Source organism: Dermacentor variabilis, chromosome 6 (assembly GCF_050947875.1).
Source record: "Dermacentor variabilis isolate Ectoservices chromosome 6, ASM5094787v1, whole genome shotgun sequence".
NCBI lineage: Eukaryota > Metazoa > Arthropoda > Arachnida > Ixodida > Ixodidae > Dermacentor > Dermacentor variabilis.
In genome coordinates, this window is record NC_134573.1 from 128,781,534 (window position 1) to 128,800,943 (window position 19,410).

Sequence of the window (19,410 nt, forward strand, 5' to 3'; positions counted from 1 at the left end):
CACGCATACCATTAAACGCGCTCATTCGATTACATAATTGGCTCCGGCAAAACTAGCTACGAGCATCCTTGTGAAAAAAGGGAAAGTGCCCGGGCGTCATTCACCCTCCTCTCTCACCAGTTACGTCATCCGGTGCTCGTCGAGGTCAAGGTAAGCCGGAACAACGTGAGGCCAATGCCGGGGCGCTTCGCCGGCTTCACGTCAACGCCGTGGTCAAGGAAGTCAGTCCTGGTGTACTCAATGTCAACGGCGAAATGATGGATGGAGCAGGTAACAAAGATGACAGAAAGAAAAAACAGAAGAAGGGCAATGGAACACACACAAACACACACAGAAGTTCGTCGGAGGTTTCGACAGCCGTAAAGTGAAAAAAAAAACTACACCCGTCGAAACTAAATACCAAAGGATGCCGCGCGCAGCAGAAACCACCGCAGAACGAGCCAGACGACTCCGTGCACGCGCATGCACTGCCTCGCAGACGGAGACCCTGCAGCAGACGACACAAGACGATACGCGCACCACGTTTCGCTATCGCTGCGAATCAAAACACAAGAAGCACGCGCACAGGCACACGCGCTGGCAGCAAGGAACACGTAGCCTCACGCGAACTGGAGGCCCGGCGCTGCTCCGCTGCCCGGCGGCGGGCTGGGGTCGTCGCGTGTCGACGTCGTTCGTTCGCCGCACAGTGGCGATGTCGCGCGATGCCTCACAAAAGCCGGAAAAGCGCGCTGCCAGCGTCGAAAGATCTTGCTGCGCTAGGCGTCACGTAACGACTGCTGCAGTTTGGGTTTTTCTTTTTCGCCTGCCGTTACGCTCCCCGGACCTCTCGCCGCAGCTCGCATCTTCCGTGAGCGGTTTCGCTATTTAAATGCGGCGTCCACGACGTTCTGTGCGTTCGATAACTAGCGGGATGATGCAGTGGGCGAAACCGGCCTGGTGCTGCGAAGCCCGTGCGCAGGCAGAGACTGTCCTCTCCTTCTCTTCTCAAGAAAGCGATCATTCATAGCTTGGTGGTATAGTCCATTAACAGCCTGGTGCGGCGCCCATGAGCTTGCCAATGTTGCCGATGAGGCCCTTGACGAATCGCAATCGCCGAAGCGCAGCAGAGTCCGCGCCCATCGCGTCGCAGCGGCGCTATAGCGCGTGGGTCGCCGGACGCGTAACAAACACGGGATGTGACTCCGCTCCCCTCCCTTCTGTCCTCGACAGCTCGGGCGAGGAGGACCGAGGGTGAAGGAACTTCGCACGATGGGCGAATCGGCACGGGCCAGGGCCGGCAGTGGAAGCCGCACGCCAGCGCCGAGATACTATACGTTTCCTCCGGGCTTCCTTGCCCGTTGAGAGAAAAAGAAAAGAAAAAGCATACCGCTGATTCTTTTTCCAGTGCTCGCATACGGCAAGAGGCCTGGAGCGTCCTTGCTCGTCTTCCCCGACGAGGCATATGTGTGGCATAGCAGCAGGGACGTGGAAAAACACGAGCTCGAGCGGCACAGCTCACGAGCTCGTGCAACGATGAGACGGATGAGGCCACCAGCCGCGCAACCATTTCTTCTGCCGCGGAAAGAGACTGGTTCGGGGCACAAATGATGGGGTAAGGGGGAGCGGGGGGGTGGGGGGAGTAACTCGAGAAACAGCCGGAACCCTCACGTGGGCGTCAGCTGTGGCTCCCAGATAAACAAGCGAATGCATGCCCGCGGCGTTGAAAGAACTAACAACACCATTCTGAAAGTTAAACGGCAAGAACGGCTGGCAACCGCGAAGGTCGCCGCGGAGATGCCGCCGTCTCGCTCGTCACGTGACGCCAAGGCGCGCGTGGCCTGCTGGCGCTATCGCACGTATGAGAGAGCCAGACACGCTCGTGCGATATAAGGTCGCGAGTTTACGCAGCCTCCCGCCAAATCCCTGTGGCACTGCGGAAGCTGTAGCTGTAGCATCAGCCAGTCGGGTTCCGCCTGAGTAAATCAGGCCGTCCAGTAAGAAGGTCATCGGGAATGGCCGGCGCAATGCCCGTCGCGAATGGTCGGCAGGCGAGCTACGACCAATAGTCGATATCCCCTATTACAATGTCACCGATAGTTTATCGGTGGGGTTAGGCGTCGCGAAGTGGTACGTGCACTGGGGCTGTGAGTTACGACGCAGAGGAAGGCTCCAAATTGTTTTCGAACGCCACGGTTTACTACAGTGCCGATAAAAAAGCCACCTAGAAATCCATGGCAATGCGCCTGGTAGAAGAACATGCGGCCACGTTCTAAGTGTCAACAATCAGTATAGCCGCTGCGTCAATGTATCAAGATATGTCGTCGTGACGGCTATCAGCGCACTACGCAAACAAAGGGCAACAAAGCAACGAGGTAATGAGGATACATTCTTCTTTTTGTTTTAGTTTTTCTGTAATTTGTTTGCTTAGTGCGCTAATCGTCATCATGGATGAATTGTTCCAACCAGCCCAAAATCACCCATCTGTTACAGGGTATACCTTCATCTCGGTTAAAGTCGTTGTTAAAAGTGCATATTTTAATGTCTTCTATGTCTGAAAATGATGAAATGACACGCGACACTTCAACAACATGGAAGAAGGTGAATCTAGGAGTTCGCTTTTTGTTTGTCGCAGCCACATGAAGAAAACAGACAATAAAGCCAATGAAGGTATATGGAATATTTAGCTGTGGTACTTAATTTAAATGCAGAAATAACAATGAAAACGGAAATGAAAGTGGACAGAAAGACAACTTGCTGGTCATGTGTAACCTCTCGACCCGGAAATAGATATCCTTCGCATAAGTACTGTAATCTGGGCAACCGATACGTTAAAAACAGCGCAGATCTATAAGCAAGTGCTCAGCACCAGCAGTCTGTCTACTGGCTGTCCTTAATGATTGTTCATCTCCAATGCCCATGGTCATACTCATACGGCCGATTCGGGGCTCGCAGCAGGCTCTGTTGCTGACAATGCACGCTGTCAATTTCCAACGCTGCACCGTGCAAACTCCTTTAGTCGGTGACGACCTAAGAATTACAAACAAGACCCCCCACAAAAACTCAGCGCACATGCCCTATACCTCTGACAGGGAGCCGAGTCAGCTGGAGTCCGCTCGCAGCTTAAAGGCGTTGAAACGCTAATGTAAATGCTGGGCTCATTGGCAAAGAAAATCTCATTGTTTCAAGTTAAAATATTATCTTTTAGATGAGCCGTGATATCAGGATCACCCATACAATTTGCGCTAGACATTCATGTTTCATCCTGAAAAATTGACTCAAAGACAAATCTCCACGAAAAAAAAAAAAACTGCTGTTTCAAACACGCATTACCATTAGCATCAGAGAAATAATCGAACCTTATTGGTTACATATACCTTATGCATAATTGTGAGTGGACTTCTGTTAGGTTCGGCTTTCTTTCAGGGCTGAAGGATCGGTACACTGCATTTTTGGGATGCAGCTTGTTTGTAAAATTTAGGTTGTCAGCGACTATGGATTACCTCCAACGTGGAACGGATAAAAAGGGACGCGAGAAAGAAAACACGGATTACTGGCTAAGAAAAAAAAAAACGCAATGACTTGTTGCTTCTTTTTATAATATATACACATATAACTTTTACTTTAAGATAATTGATGATTATGTTTCGAAGTAAACATTTGGTGCTGGCTGATGCCGAGCATGCCAGTCATCGTTGCCACGAAAACGGCTGCAACAGTTCTCGTAGCAGCTATCGTAGTAAAAATAACAGTAAAATGTTTCTCTCGTAATTTAACACTAAATGCGAGAGAAATGCGTCAGGCGTTACGTCTCACCTCTTTGAGGTCCCAGATCCATCATTCGAACGGCATTCACCACATTGCAAAGTGTTCTTCAGGTGCTCACTCCACACACGTCCTGCCCCGTCGAGGGGCGAATATATGCATACATGTACAGAGGTACACTCTCATCTAAGCTCTCCCATCCCCTCTATACCTCTACCACATGACCAGCCTCCCACACTTTCCAAACATACACTTTTCTTTTCAGTTTGATGCTTATAACGCTAATGCATTAAAAGGGAAGTTTAGTAGAACGTAGCAACATGTGGACGTGTTCTCTATAAATCAGATCATCTTACATTAGTGCATACCAACGAATCAACGTTTCTAAGTCTTGCCTCAAAAGCATTACGAAGATTTCAGCGCGAAACACGCAACACAAAGCGGCGAAAAACAACAGCACAGGCGCTGTTTCAATTCTCAGCTCTGTGTGGTAGCCTTCGCTCTGCTATATTCAATATGTAGGTGTATCTCCATTCATCAGTCCTTCTGTTACACAGGAGTGAAGAATCAAGCTCTCATGTAAAGATCGGTATGATAAGAAAGTACACGTAAGCATCTCTGCGAACTGCCCTGCGTCCAGCCGTTGCAGTTCAAATCCTTAAAGCTGTTCACGCGTATAACGCTTTCAGCATGAACAGCTTTACGAGCTCAACTTCCAGGACCCAGGCTAATATTCAGCTAGTTTACAAGTCAATCAATCATTGTACGGTTCCCGCTATAAGGTTTGAGACAGGGATAGTTAGTGCTCCATCTTACTACGATGCTGTATTCGCTATACCATGTTTCCTGCTATAACGATAGGCCGATACCTCTTATCAAGAATCTATGTCATCATACCAACAACGTAAAATTTACCACCCAGAATTGACATCATTTCATTGTGGCGAACCAGACTGGGATACCGCGCATGCTCTTAGCGCTAAAGCTGTCCGCTTTACGCCCACAAAAGAGTGGTCTGCGGTTCTGTGGAACTAAAAATCACGTTACAATGCTATGAAAATTCACACTCTATGCAGAGCCCATTATTAAACCATGGCCTAACGTTGGCACTTTGAAATACGGCATTTTATTGCAGCGCTCGATTTCTTTTTTTCCTAAACTTTGTCGTACCTTCAGAGTAGCGAAACGGTCAAAAATTTTATATTGTTGAACGTGTTTTGTTCTTTCATAGCGCTTAACTGTGACGTTGCGTTGTTCACCTTTTACCTCGTGATGATGTTGCTTCTTTAAACGATCTTTCTTTTACGTAACATTTTTATCTTAATAATTGGTAAACCTTATTGCTCCCATATTCAAGGTATATCGTGTTTACATTGTTACGCGCTGAAGTTTCGAGTCCACAAATAACCGACATGCAGGAACGGGGTAAGGTTGCTCGAGTAGGTCTTTTATCAGATGTATAATAGCAACTTATAAATGGACCCTAGCACCTGTTTGCCCGCTGCTCTTTGTACGTTTATCAGCCCGTACTAATCATTTTTACGCTATATTAATTCGCACCACGAGAGTTTATGAGTTCGAAATCTTGTTTTTATCTCGAATAATTACTGCGTTGAACAAGCTCAATTCACAAATTTTCGCATATTTCTGGTCAGCGAAATCTTCTACAGTAATGATGAGAACTTCTTTTTACAGAAGTATGCTATTATGTTCTTTTATTGTAATGTTTCGTTCTGCATGACGGGCTTTCTATAGAAGAGAAGGCTCTGGTACCGTAGCCTCGCGCACCTGTTGCGTGCTAAGTCACAAAAGCGTTGCTGCGTCTTTTTTTAGATGCTTCAAATTCAAACTATAACGTCGCGACTTATTGAACGAGAAAAGAAAAACGAAGAAGAGACAAGGACAAGCGCTGCGTATTCATTCAAGAAGTCGCGGCCATACTGTAAATCATGCTGAACTAATTAGCCCAATTTTGGACGTCATCTTGACACGTGCCAGCCTATATGATCTCTTGTAATGAACTGCATGAAGGATAAATGCTTAATTGCGAGTGTGTCCACGCGTAGTGTAAATTTCTCTCCTTCTCATCTTTCAAATGACTTTCCCCAAACCCCAGTCCAGGATAGCCAACCGGACCCGGCCTCGTTCATCTATCTCCCTACATTTACCTTACCATTTCGTTCTTTATCTACCTTATAGAACGTTCTATCCTTGTTCCTGAGGCAGCCGATAGGAATTAAGAAGTTATACACATACAAATACGTAAATAATCAAGCTGCAAGCGTTTGCAGTCTGCACCACTTCATCTCCCAGTTAAACCAGCCCGCTCAAAAGAGAGCCTCTTTCGCCGGTTCTCTGACTTTATACCGCACTGCACCACTCTTTACGAAACACGCTGTACGGGCGCACAAGATATGTCCATCTTGAGCGCACGTGAATGGGGAGACCAGTTTGTTGGCTTCCTTTCGGCGGTGAAGGACGTCGCCATCCTGTTGTGGCCGGAGAGGAGCCCTCGAGCTGCATATTATGAGCGCCACTTGAGGAAATTGAGAGTGACTGGAGCAAGAGGAGCAATCGACAACGACGACGGCGGCCCAGCGGCGGCGAAAGATGAGGCCGCGAGGCGCCGTGGCCGAAACCCACGCATCACTTTTCTTCCGGAGCGCGACTGGATGCTCGTGGGACGACGCGGCGGCGGCGAATGCCCAGTCGCATGTTCTCTGCGCGCTCGGCCCATTCTCGCTTATGGCATCATCCCATCCTTGCTTGCGGCTGTCGGTGCAACAGTTGGACGCGCTGCTCTTTTGTTCGTTCGACTTCCTCTTCATTCTTATTTTTTTTCTCTTGTTCCGCAGCTGCGCGTGACGTAAGGTTGTGCAAGCCTGCCGCAAGAACCTACGAACGATGCACAGCAGACAATTACGTAACTTCACGTGCATCATTCTTGCAGTCCCTGATCGATATGTTAGCCACGAGGTTTAAGACCACGTTTGCCGAACAGGAACCTTGCGCCGCGATTGTTTGTCCGTTCAATTGATTGATTGATTGATTGATTGATTGATTGATTGATTGATTGATTGATTGATTGATTGATTGATTGATTGATTGATTGATTAAATTATTTATTGATTGCCTGACATCCAAAAATAACACTAACCTTATGAGGGAAGACGTGGTGGAGGGCTCCGGATTACGTTCTATCACCTGGGACTCCTTAACGTGTAACCAAAGCGCTGCATACGAGAGTTTTATTGCGTTTCACTTCAGTCCCAGACGTGACCCGTGCTCGAAACCACGACATCATGCGCAACAACAAAGCGCCATAGCTACTGAGTTACCACGTCGGGCGCCGTTATCGTTAAATTACAGTGGGAATCCTAAATTGTTCATAAACTTTTAAGTGATTTCAGGAGCATTCGTTGAGAAAGCACGTTGTGGAGTCTTTACTTTTCTTAGAGATACAAAAGCCTTTCTCATGAGAGCATGTCCCACGCTCTTTTAGCTGAAAACGATGCCACTTCAATACATCAGAGCAGCACTGCATGACCATGTATCTTTCAAGGTCACTGTGTATAGTGAAATGCGGAAATCTTCTTTCATGGGGCGAAGTCAAGGGTGTTGCGGGCGAATGCCAAAAGAAGGCGTCATAATGAACCGTACGAATTTAACTAGGCGTGTTTTGGTTTGTCGCCAGTTAGAGCTCATGCACATACCTTTTTACGGATTCTTTCTCCACGCGAAGCTAGCAGCAATTGCTTCGCTCAAGGTGCTTTGCATACACGCATCATGCTCTGCGTCCATCACAAACGGCTGCTTGTGTTGTGTGGCTTCCTTGTGAAGTTTGTGTAAGCTAACACGTTTCTTGCATTCGTAGCTCACTGATTCAAGCACCAGAATTGTCGAGAAGTCTGGTGGTGTGGTTAGACTACTGCCACCTTGCATTGATTTTAGATTGCGTAGTACAGCGCGAGGCAGGGACAAGGGGCGCAAGAAAAACGAGGACAAACGCTCCCAACAAGCGCTTCCATTGTATCTGCCTAACGCTGCACCACACAATCTAAAATGGAAAACCAACTAGCCAACTTGCATCGATGCTTCGTCCATGGTGGTGGTAGTGGTGGTGTTGCAGCAGGCAGGGTTAGCCTGGCATACATAAACCATACCCTCAGCGCGTTCTATCTATCTATCTATCTATCTATCTATCTATCTATCTATCTATCTATCTATCTATCTATCTATCTATCTATCTATCTATCTATCTATCTATCTATCTATCTATCTATCTATCTATCTATCTATCTATCTATCTATCTATCTATCTATCTATCTATCTATCTATCTATCTATCTATCTATCTATCTATCTATCTATCTATCTATCTATCTATCTATCTATCTGAGATCTCGAGCTTGAGCTTGCTTTAGTTCAGCATAACTGCGATATCGAATGAGCAGCCCCACAGAAAAGCAACGCTGCACCTCCGGCTTACATCACAGTAATCTGCAGGTCCTCGCCTTGAGCGACTGTCTGACGTGGAACTGGACCGCCTCGTTGACGCGGCGCATAACGTTAGTGGGGCCGTGCCTGGCACGGGGGGGCTTGCTTGCAGCCCACACCAGTGGAGATTAAAGTTTCGGCTCTCTCTCTGTATCGTCTCAAAACCTTTCCCGGTGAAAAAAAGCTACGTCGACCAAATCGACCCGGGGGCATGCGACAGTTGTTCGCTTTTCAACGGAACATCAGCTTTGCACGAATCTCTGAGTATCGATCTCGTTTGCAAAGAAAGCACCGTGGAACGAGATCGACGTTGAGCAGACGCCAGGGCGAGTGCGCGACGGCGCAATGGCCGGCGTCCCGACGCCGCCCCTTGTACACGATATCTCACTAGTTGCGTGCACCACAAGGAGAGCCTTGAGCAGCTCAGAAGTACCCGTCTAAAAGCTATATCCATGAAGGTGTAACATGCCGGATTTATTAGCGTCACGGATAGTGCAGAGCCCGTATGCGCCGGACCGCCTCCTGAAGTCGTCCATGCCTCGATGTTGCCGTGAAAAATAAACACACCGCATGGAGCGTATTTTCGACACATTGTCGACGTGGCGTTCCAGCCACACCGGCAGGTCTCTATCCTGCTCTATCGCCTTCCGTGTGCTATTTGCCAATCCGCTTTCAATGGTAATCCCGCCGGTCACATATCGAATGCGAAATGCATTAGAGCGTGGTCCCCACACAGCATAAAATGTACGCGCCAGCGGCAGCCGGCGACGGCAGATCAACTATAAGTCGTAAGTAACCGCGCTGAGTGCGGTTGCAATTAAAACCGATACCAGCATAACGGTGCCGTAATCAGTTACTGAAGAGAGACTGAATTCGCAGTTTTCGGCTCGTAAAGCTTGTTTACCACTGTCCGTCTACCTTCGCTGATGATATGCCTATGTATGCTGTACGATATTTGTATGCCACTCTGTCCACCTGTTTAGCTTCCTTATTGGTAGGCGATGACAGCGTATGCAGTTACTCCGGTTTTGGCCGTATTACACGGCGTACTGCGCTAAAACCATTACATTTTTTTTAGGAGCCCACCTTAATATTGAAAATACAAGGATCAGGCAAACAGAAGTCGCGTACAATGCACAACGGCTCGTGTGCGTCCGATGGACAAAGGTGCCTCTCGACTGAACGAGCGGCGCGGGTCCTACTTGCATCCTTACTGCAGCGAACTAGTGCTAGTGGTTCGCCGCGCATCTTTCCGCTACCGCCGAGGGCGTTCAATTAGGGCTGCCCGGGGGCATCAGCTCCGAGACCAAATGGCGTCTCTCTGATGGAAATCGACAGGAGGACGAGCATTAGCGGAGAACCGGGAGGCAAGCTAACGGTTGCACTATACTGAGCTGGGAGCAGAGTTGCAGACGCTTTCCAAAGCGCTGGGCGAATACTTTGCGGCATATGGTTTGTTTCTTGCGACGTCCTGAAAATCACACGCGCACACGCATGCACGCACGCGTACTTACGCGCGTAGGTGACGCGGGCGCATTGTTTTCAAAAATGGACGTCAGGGGCGTGTCGGGGAGGGAGGAGGGGATGGGGGGAGCGGGGGTGGGGCTTGTCACGTGTCATCCACGGTGACCAAGACAACCATTTGCGCCAGAAGACGTCCTATGATTTTGCCTGGATTTCTTGTCCCGCGGCGGAAACAGTTCGCCACCTCTATCCACAATATGGGGGCAACATCAAGTTACAGACCTTATCACACCGCACAAACTCCAGAAACGTGTTTCCACTTCCAGCCGGAGACCTGCTGATGTGTCGTCCACACCCTGCACTTGCCGCGTGCTGAGCTGAACAAACGCAAGCATGTCTAACTTCCTCTACACTCTCAATCCGCGCTATCCTCTTCCCTCAGCATAAATAAATAATAATAATAAATTCTGGGGTTTCATGCACCACAACCACGACCTGCTTATGAGACACGCTGTAGTGGGCACTGCGGATTAATTTTGACCACCTGTGGTTCTTTAACGTATTCCCCAAACAAAAAGCATTGTTGAATCGCAAGCACGTGTTGTCACGTGGTTACATTTCAATTAATTTTTTTTTCTTTTGCGCTGTAGCACCATTGGTAGTGCAGCGCATGCATAATGCGAATGTTGTGGGTTCGGTCCGTACCGGCAGCAAGTTATCTTTTCTTCCACTTTCCCCTTTTTTTTCATTATTGTCTACATTTCAGTTTCAACGACACCTGATTTCCTTGGCTTCACTGCCTCTTGGCTTTAAAATATATGTTGTGATATTACATACATACATACATACATACATACATACATACATACATACATACATACATACATACATACATACATACATACATACATACATACATACATACATACATACATACATACATACATACACGCACGCGCTGCAGTGTGTTTGTGTACGTGTGCGTGAGAGACAGCAGATGGTGCAATAAATTAGAGATAATGACGCAATCGACCGTTATCTGGTACCCCTCTGTTTCTCTGTATTTCGCTCGAGTGCTTTCGCATTCTCTCAAGATTCAATCACACAGAAAAAAAAAACGAGGTTTCAGTCTTAAGATAGAAAAGTTGTTGCTTAACACGTTTGTGCAGCATCGAAGTAAGGGCTAATAGCTGGCTTTCAGTGGCCGTGTATTACCAGAAGTTAACCCAGTTGCTTTAAAGTCAGCAACTATAGTTAACTTTTAAACGTATAAAGTGAAGCAGGTCGCAAACAATTCAGACATCAACACAAGGTACAAGAGGAAATTTATTCTAGAATTTCTAGAACTACTATTTCTCTTTCTTGTTTTCTTTTTTTTTTCTTTATTTATTTTTATTTATTTTTTCGAAAACGACTCACTGGAGCCTTTCGACAACATATTGTTTAGCAAATTGGTAAACTCATTGTAAACTGAATAGTAAATTATGTCCTGAATAACTACAGATATTTTCCGTGACTGCAGGCGGTTCAATATTAATTAGTTAGAAAGCTTTGCGATAAAAAAATAAATATTTAACCTAGCGCATTGCTTTAAAAAAAAATCTCAGTTGCGAACAAACCATGCAGGACCAATCCGCGTACAGCGTAGCGCGTCTCAGGCCGCTGGCGATTGCATAGTTCGCGGCTGTTTGCTGGGCGTCGCGTTTGCGGATGCACCGGATTTTCCCTGGGACAAAGGTTCGCGCATGCGCACTGCGACAGCCTGACATGGACGACCAGCCGTAACATCCGGAAGCTCTCAGCTCGACAAACCGTCGCAAACACGAAACGCGATCCTTAAACAAAATTCAGCCATCAGTGCATACGTCACTGCGACTGGCGTGCAATGTGGCCGGAGGACGCGGCTAACGCAATCAGCTCTCGCAACCGCTTTTCTTTTTTTTTTTTTTTTTTACGTTCTGCACGACTACTGTGATCTGAGCATTGAACGTTGGGTCACGGGATGCAGGCCTTTAGCTACTCGTGTTACGAGGAGGCGCACTCGGATCTCGGCACTGCGCCGCCGTTGATTCCCACGCTAGCAATGCGTTCTTTTTTTAACATTGTCACGGCCAATGTAAACGCGTCACTTATGCAGCGCTGAGCTTGTTACATAAAAAAATTGTCATTCAAGCATGGAGAACATAACGCATAACTTATAGTATGCAACTTCGAATACTCTTTATTGTCTTCGCCGCTTTTTCGCGGTATGGTATACTATCATACATTGTCGCGTTCCCTATCTGGAGTTGCGTTAAAGAGAGACACTTACTCCCTCTTTGAGAGGGCGATATTTTTCAGTCCCACACGGAACAGACGCTGCAAAGAGTGTTTCCCTATCATCATTCTTATGGACATCGCCGCAGAAATTTCTATTTTCGCAGAATTTTCACTATGCTCAAACGAATTCTCATAATGACATTATTATCAGTACAGCTATATATGATGTCTTACATAAGACAATGGGTTGTCGAGTCTCACTATAACCGCGTCTGTTCGAAGAGCTTCGTAAAAATATACTCAAACACCACCATACAACAAATGTGTAAATGTGTTAATTACTCAGTTTCAGTTAGTTCGGACTCAAAAAACAGTCAGTTCACTGAAGCACTCATAATAAAGCAACCTAATTGAACACGACAATCATAGAAGCCTGAAATCTGAGCAGCCGATCCGACCAAACAAATACGATTCGGGCGTAGCGATACAGATTGAAGGTTGAACAAAAATTCGTTGAATGCCAGAAAAAAAAATTCAGGAACGCAAGAAACACATTCCCTATTTTACTTACTGTAAGAAATGAATCATTCGAAGTTCGCGCGATTCTCCTGGTTGGGAAAGAACAATAAACGCAACCTCCTTTCTACCTCGTCTATATGCAAATTTTATCGCAGAGCAATAAGAAGCAAACCGCGCCGTACCCTCTCAATTTAAGTGCTGTCTCCAGCAAAACCGACTTAATACGAACTACATCTTTAAAAAAAAGAAAAGCAGAATATCTAGGCGACTATACGAGAAGTTCTGAGCCGGATAAGAGCCTTACACAAATTAGATTACGCGCGGTAGCCTGAAACGCAGCTTAGGAGAAATGGGACAATACAACTGCCAACATTCTCGCGAAACTGTTACCGAGCCGCGTATATCGTGAATCCCTGCGGCTCGCGGCCAGATTTATTCTTTCTTGCCGCGTGTTTCTTCTTCAGAGCTCCAGCACAGGAGTTTCTTTCGATATAAAGAGCCCCGGTGTGGAGCTTTGATTCCGACACGAACCATCTGTAAAGACGGGAATGCGATCCCGGTATGTATAGCCTATAGAGATGTGACGTAGTTTACTGCAGCCTTAACTTTTGGAGTTTCACGTGTCATAACGATGATCTGATTATGAGGCACGTCGTTACTGGCGGAATCCGGATCAATTTTGACTACCTGGTATTCTTTAAAGCCCACCCAATACACGAGCCTTTCTACACCGAAGCTGTATATGGCTAGTGTTCCGTGTACTTTTGTTCTCCGTGAATAAAAACTATTATCATCAACGGCTCATACTCCCCCTAAGCATGCAAACACTGCAATCACTCATGGTCGAGTAAAATAGAGGCTACAAGTACTCAGCAACAGGAAGCGAACAGTACTTACATTCTTTGGAATCACGAATACAACGCACAGAAAAGCATGTCGAAAACTCATTATCAATGGCTCATGCCCCCGTAAGCAAACAAAAAATGCAATGGCTCAGAGCCCCTGTAACGCAGAGGCTACACGCACTCAGCAAGTGCAGCGAACAGTGCATACATTCTTTGTTTTGTTTTGAAAATATACATAGACTTGACAGGAAAGGGATAGCGAGGAGCAGGCTGGCAACTGCCACCGGAAGGAGCTCAACGCCTGCCTACTCTTCGGAAAGGAGGGGACAGAAACATAGAAAATCACGCATACAACATACAGAACAGCATACATTTCAATAAAGAACAAGCTAAAAAACGTATCCGAACCACATAGTTGATGATAAAGCGCTCGTGATAGCAATGCGAAGCACATAGCGCTGCCCGCAAACGTTTCCCGATAAAGACTACTGTTGCGCAAGCTGCCATGGCGACGCCAGCTTTCTACGTGGGGTGTGACGTCACTAGCCTTTCATATATAAAATAGCCAGCCTAGCAACTGATTTCAATGCCGTTGCAGCACCGCTATGGGCTGCGGTGTGCTGTCAAAATTACGATTACTCCCGTTTCTACCATTACTCTAACATAGCACTACTACCATTACTCTAAAGACATAAAGCATTACGTACCACCTTCAGCAGTTGTAGTGGTGGTTTCAACGGCTTCATTGGTCATTCCACCTTCACAGAGGGGAACTGCCTCATTTGTTTTTGCGTTTACAGGGAGGTTAGCCACTGTAAGACTGGCGGGCTACCCAGTGCTCGGGTAAGGAGATAAAGGGAATTAAAATATGGTAGGAGTGGAAGGCCACGTGGTTCAGGTGCAGGATATGTCTGATAATCGCAGACCGAACGTGTATAAAAGTTGATGTACCAGTTCATCTCACTGGTGCAAATGGACAAAGAATGTTGTTGTGAACATAATTTTGGGCAGAATTATTATGTCAAAAAAGAGGAGTAGCCGGCACCGCCTGTATCATCTCCCTAAATAGAGGTAATGAAAAAACGTCTCGACTTCTTCCAACAAACATGAAAAGGTTGATGTTTACATTGGGCAGCTTGTCGAAGATTACTGTATTCCCTGCGGCAAAACGGAAGAATCAGACAAGTTTTCTACAGTAAGCTGGCGCTAAAGAGGTCGACTTCGGCGCCAATTGTTTTCATATCTCGCTTCTCGGCACAGAGGTAAAGTGATAGGAAGAAAAATACAAATTAGGGGAATAAAGCAACATACAGAGATCCCGTCTGATAGCATCGTTCTTCTTGCATGCTTGTTCTCTTTGTTTTGAACTTTTCTATTTGTCTCGGCATTTTGACGAGGCATCTTTACGGTTTGCAATGAAGACAACGTCCACAGTTAGCCAGTGAGCTGTGAGCGTCAACAAGCGAGCGTTAGAACACGCCGCGTGACTAACTGCCGTCGGTGCCAAGCCATAGAAAAAGCTTCCAGTATTAACAAGCGACCCTGCGCTGCTGGTCTTAAAGAATGAAAGTGACGTCGCCGCCTGCGTTAGCTTCGACACTTAATTATCTGCACAGTGTGTATCATGTGTTTCACGCAAATAAAGTGAGACCAAAGGCGTATCGTTCATAGTCGTCTCGAGTTACTCCGATCGTTCCTTGAAGCGCCGTTAGTTATAGTTGATTGGACACGTTTAGTTATTCAAAATTTCAAATATTCGTCTTAGTGCATAAGTCGCATTGGAGAACTTGTATAGCATGCTCAGAAATGCCCACCAAAGTTGTTTCCACCTCGTTATCACTTAAGTGAGTATTTATTCCCAGCTTTGAAGGAAGCCCGCGAAATGTCAAAAGCGGGTGTCGGACGCGACTCCGTGTGCTTGCGCATCTTAATTGCAGCGCTCTCAATCGTGTTTCTAATAAAGGAATCCTGCGTATACCGGTTGAAACCTAATGAGTCCGTCCGCACACCTGTTTAGCGCCGGCCAATATCGTATCTTGAGAAGCACGAGTGAGAGCGACGTAATCTATGCGAATGAGCGTGCATTGACAACACGCGTATATATATATATATATATATATATATATATATATATATATATATATATATATATATATATATATTATACACGATTACGAAGCCATGTGCCATGGGTCTCGCTTGTCTGAGATGTGCCACCCTACGCTAAGACTTTGCCTCTATACTTACGCGAAACACCCGGTATGTGTAGTAACAAAGCTCAGAGGTAAACTTCAATAACATGCAGCATAGAATGCAAAAAAAAAGTCGAAACTGTGACTCATCGTGCTGGAGGAAATGCACTCCTCCCTCAGGCTGACTAACCCCGAAAAAATGTACGCACAGGCAATTGAAGCGCTTCATGAAATGCGCTGCATGACTGGAGATACATTGCATGCCTATAGCTCGGCTGTCGCCATATGTACATACTCTCGTTCCGCGATCGCAATCGTGATCACGACAGGTGTATGGTTGGGTCGACTCACGTACAAGCAGGTGCAGTGAAAGAAGCTGCCGTCAGGTCATTCTAAAACTTAATCGTTGAAGTCGACCAGATTCTAAATACTTGACAAGTGTTGCCAAAATTATTCGTACAGTGACACCATACCTCGAACACGTAACTGGAAAGCTCCAACAAACCGAAGAACCGCGCTGTTTCTTCCTTTTGTTTTCTTTTCAACTACTTGTATGCATCATTTATTTTTCACCGGGCATATTGAATATTAATCACTACCGAAAGCAGAGCGACTCTATACACTGTCCCTACAGTAAATAACAAATGCACGACACTCTACCACTCTACGCCGAGATGCTGAAATATTACCTAATAAGCAACTCCGGCGCCGCGCATAAGCCACAGAATGCCGAGGCGTTCCTCTATATATAGTAAAATCGCAATGAAGAATGCACGTGGTGAGCGCCCCTCTCTTCTTTACTTTTCTTCTCCTCGCGTTCTCTCTAATATAGCGCTATGTCAGGCGTCCTCCGGCGCTATATACAGTCCTTGATGAGTGGGCTTAACGGCCTCCTCTACGCCAACGTCACGCACGTCGTGTCGTCAGCGACAACGACAGCGCACCACGGCGACGCCGCGCTCTCCGCCTTTCGTGATTTCAAGGATTCTGTGGTAGATTACCTGCGACGAGGCTTCGAAGCGCAAGGAAGAGCAACGGCGGCCCCGTATCGACCGTCGCACAGACGACGGGTACGTGCTCGAAGCGAAGAATCTAGCCAGCGGAGCTTACAGCCCTATATACAGAAAAGAAAAAAAGGGAGACGACAGACGCACCGTGACAAAGACAGCTCTGACGGTCAAATCCGGAGCCAGAGAGCAAGGCAGCGAATGCGTTCGTTAAATACAAGCGGCGAGGCGGTCTAGCGTAATAACAATTACCCCCCCCCCCTTCCCGCCCAAAAAAAGAAGACAAATGAGATCGAAAGAGCACATAAAGGCGACGTACGTCGCAGTGTTCTTCAGCTCTCCTAAGCACTGCGTTTGGCAGTTCTATTCGAGAGAAATACCGGACAGCCTCTACGTTCGGGGAGTTTCGTAAGAACATCGCTATTACTGTTGCAGAGGGAGGTGGGGACGCTGGGGTCGAAAGGAGGGGGTGCGGGGGGCAACGGAAAGTAAGAACTGCCTTAGCGAGGAGGATGGTGTGAGTTTAAACCATACAGTTTCCTATCGAAATGATTAGGGGGTACTATGGCCCTAGTTACCACATGCGCGATGTGAGTACGGTGGTTCAGCCGCAGCTGCGGGAATCTTAGGTGGCAGACATATATATATATATATTTTTTGCAAGTTCCGTCAGTTTGGCTTCAAACGGCTTTGCGATTTCGAAAGAAAACTGACAATTTTTCGGCAAAGTATCGCGTCATAAATGCGACAATTTGAAAGAATTCGCACTTAATATGCATCTGGCAAAAAAGAAGAAATATTTCGCATTCCTGCGTTGAGAAAGAAATATGATTTGTTGGAATTTCGGAAAGATAAAGCCTACTATCATAACTACCTGCGCAAGAACGTCTGAAGCCACAAGCACGAAGCCGAGACAAATCCATAGGCTACACGTTTTAATTCTTTTGCCAGCTAAGCGATCGCAACCGACAGTGTCACTTTTGTAGGAAACTGTACGGTTGAAAATATGACGACGGCGTTCACGCAGCGCCCGCGCTAGCCAGACGCTTCCTTTGCATTCAGGCCTTTATTTCTATTATAGCAAAAAAAAAAAAGGAAAAAGGAAAAGCAGCCGGCCCATAGGTATAAAAGCAAGGCGCACCGAGGCAGTCGAACGCAGTCAACTCGAAATTGAATTGGCCGCCTCGCCTTGTCCAGTCCGTTTTACTTGTCGACCCCACGCACACGCCACGCGCCCTCAGCTTTACACCGGCGCTCCGGCGCCACCCGCACTGGTTTGTGACAGAGAAGAAACGGCGTCGATAGGTGCAGAGCTACGTCTTGGCCTTCGTGATGTGTTGCCAGAGTCTGGAGCCACTTACCAAGCCATGCTTTTTTCTCTCGTATTTTCGTGTACAGAGTGAGAAAAAGAATGGATAGGAAAATTGTGAATGGTAGGTGAAGAGAAGCGTGGGCGGACGGGAAAAAGAGACGGGGGGGGGGGGGTAGAGAAATCATGACGTGGACGTGCTCACACGGAAAAAAAGCCGGCTTGTTTAATGTCTTGTGCAGAGCGACTGAGTTGCCTGGGACTCCGTCGGGAAACGCGTGGAGAATCCGTAGGTGGGCTGCGACGTGGACAAACGGACGACGCGAGCTTTGCCTTTCCCACTCGACTTCAGTGCGCGCGGCGAAGTCTACTGCGCTTTACGTTTGTCGGCGCCTTTTCTTTTTCTTACTTTTTTTTTCTTTTTCTTGTATTGCCCGACCGTGTTTCATCTTCTTTCCTCGCAGTTAGGCTTTCCAGCCGCTTTGACGCAAGCAGTAAGCAAACTGATTTTCGCAGTTAGAAGAATCTTACCATGGCGGCTCGTTGGACACTGCGGCGTCCGCGCGCGGAAACAGGGCGACAAACCAAATGCAAGAATAAAAGAAAGAAGAAAAAAAAAGCAGGCTAAGAAAAAAGAACCAAGTGAACTAATGTGAAAATTCTGCGGACATAAAAAAAACTAAAATAAACACAAGAAATCGCAGCTCGAAAGCAGTGTTGGGTGTAAGAAGAACGAAGACAAATAGGCTGTACGTCACCAACACCGGCGCGAGTGGAAGGCCAAATACGCCCACGTGCACGTGCAGTTCGTGCCCATCTAACCATATATCTCGAGCCTTGTCGTGTCGTATTGACGTGCCCCTACATTATAGCCGCTCTTAGAAGCATCCGCTGTCAAGCTTCAAGAATAAGTAGCGCGCATGCTTCAAAAGGTATAGGTACCGCAACAGTGTAGGACAAGAAATTACATTAGTACTTCCTACAAGCGGACTGTCTGTAGGCAAGACATTTCTATCGAATTAAAAGAGGCCACAGTTGCCAATTCTAAATACATTCACACATTGGGTAAAGCTCTTTCTTTTACGCGCCAAAGCAACATCTGGGCTAGGCAAGATGTCGCAGGTTAGAGCTGCGGATCGAGCCAACGCAATCCTGGGTTGGTATAACGCATATTGCAATTATTTTCCTCATCGCGCTTCGTCAGTAGTCCGAGCTGTGCTCCACCCGCTTTTATCGCCAGGTTTGGCTGGTAATATCTAAGACATGGCGGCCATGACGTGTCCACGGGTGCCCAATTACTTGCGGCGCATGCATAGCCCGCAAATGCGCAGCTTTTGATATCTGTTTTTTGTTACTCAGAGGCCACTACCGCTGGAGCGTGGATTTGTGCACCACGTAAAAGAAAGTTATAAAATCAAGTGAAAGCGATCGCTGCACTATACCGGCCCTGATCACGTGCTGTTAACGTGTGATGAAAGTCGCAGGAGCGGAGCGTTTCGCAGCCCGTCCGTACATCAAAATATGGCTTCATGTCCATGGGAATCGAACCCAAGAACGTGGGCGCAGTGGCATACGGC

At 47.0% G+C, this 19,410-nt stretch overlaps 1 protein-coding gene across 3 annotated transcripts in view; it reads right to left on the reverse strand.

Annotated features, from left to right (window-relative positions):
• Positions 1-19,410, reverse strand: part of LOC142585204 (metabotropic glutamate receptor 5-like) — a 406,950-nt gene that overhangs the window by 210,228 nt on the left and 177,312 nt on the right. The window contains exon 1 of one of the 3 annotated variants that reach the window (XM_075695765.1): positions 118-1,524. The exons of the other annotated variants lie outside the window; for them this stretch is intronic. The gene's annotated coding sequence lies outside the window, so the exon portion shown is untranslated. Of the gene's footprint in view, positions 1-117; positions 1,525-19,410 lie in introns of those variants that run through there. 3 annotated transcript variants of the gene reach the window in all.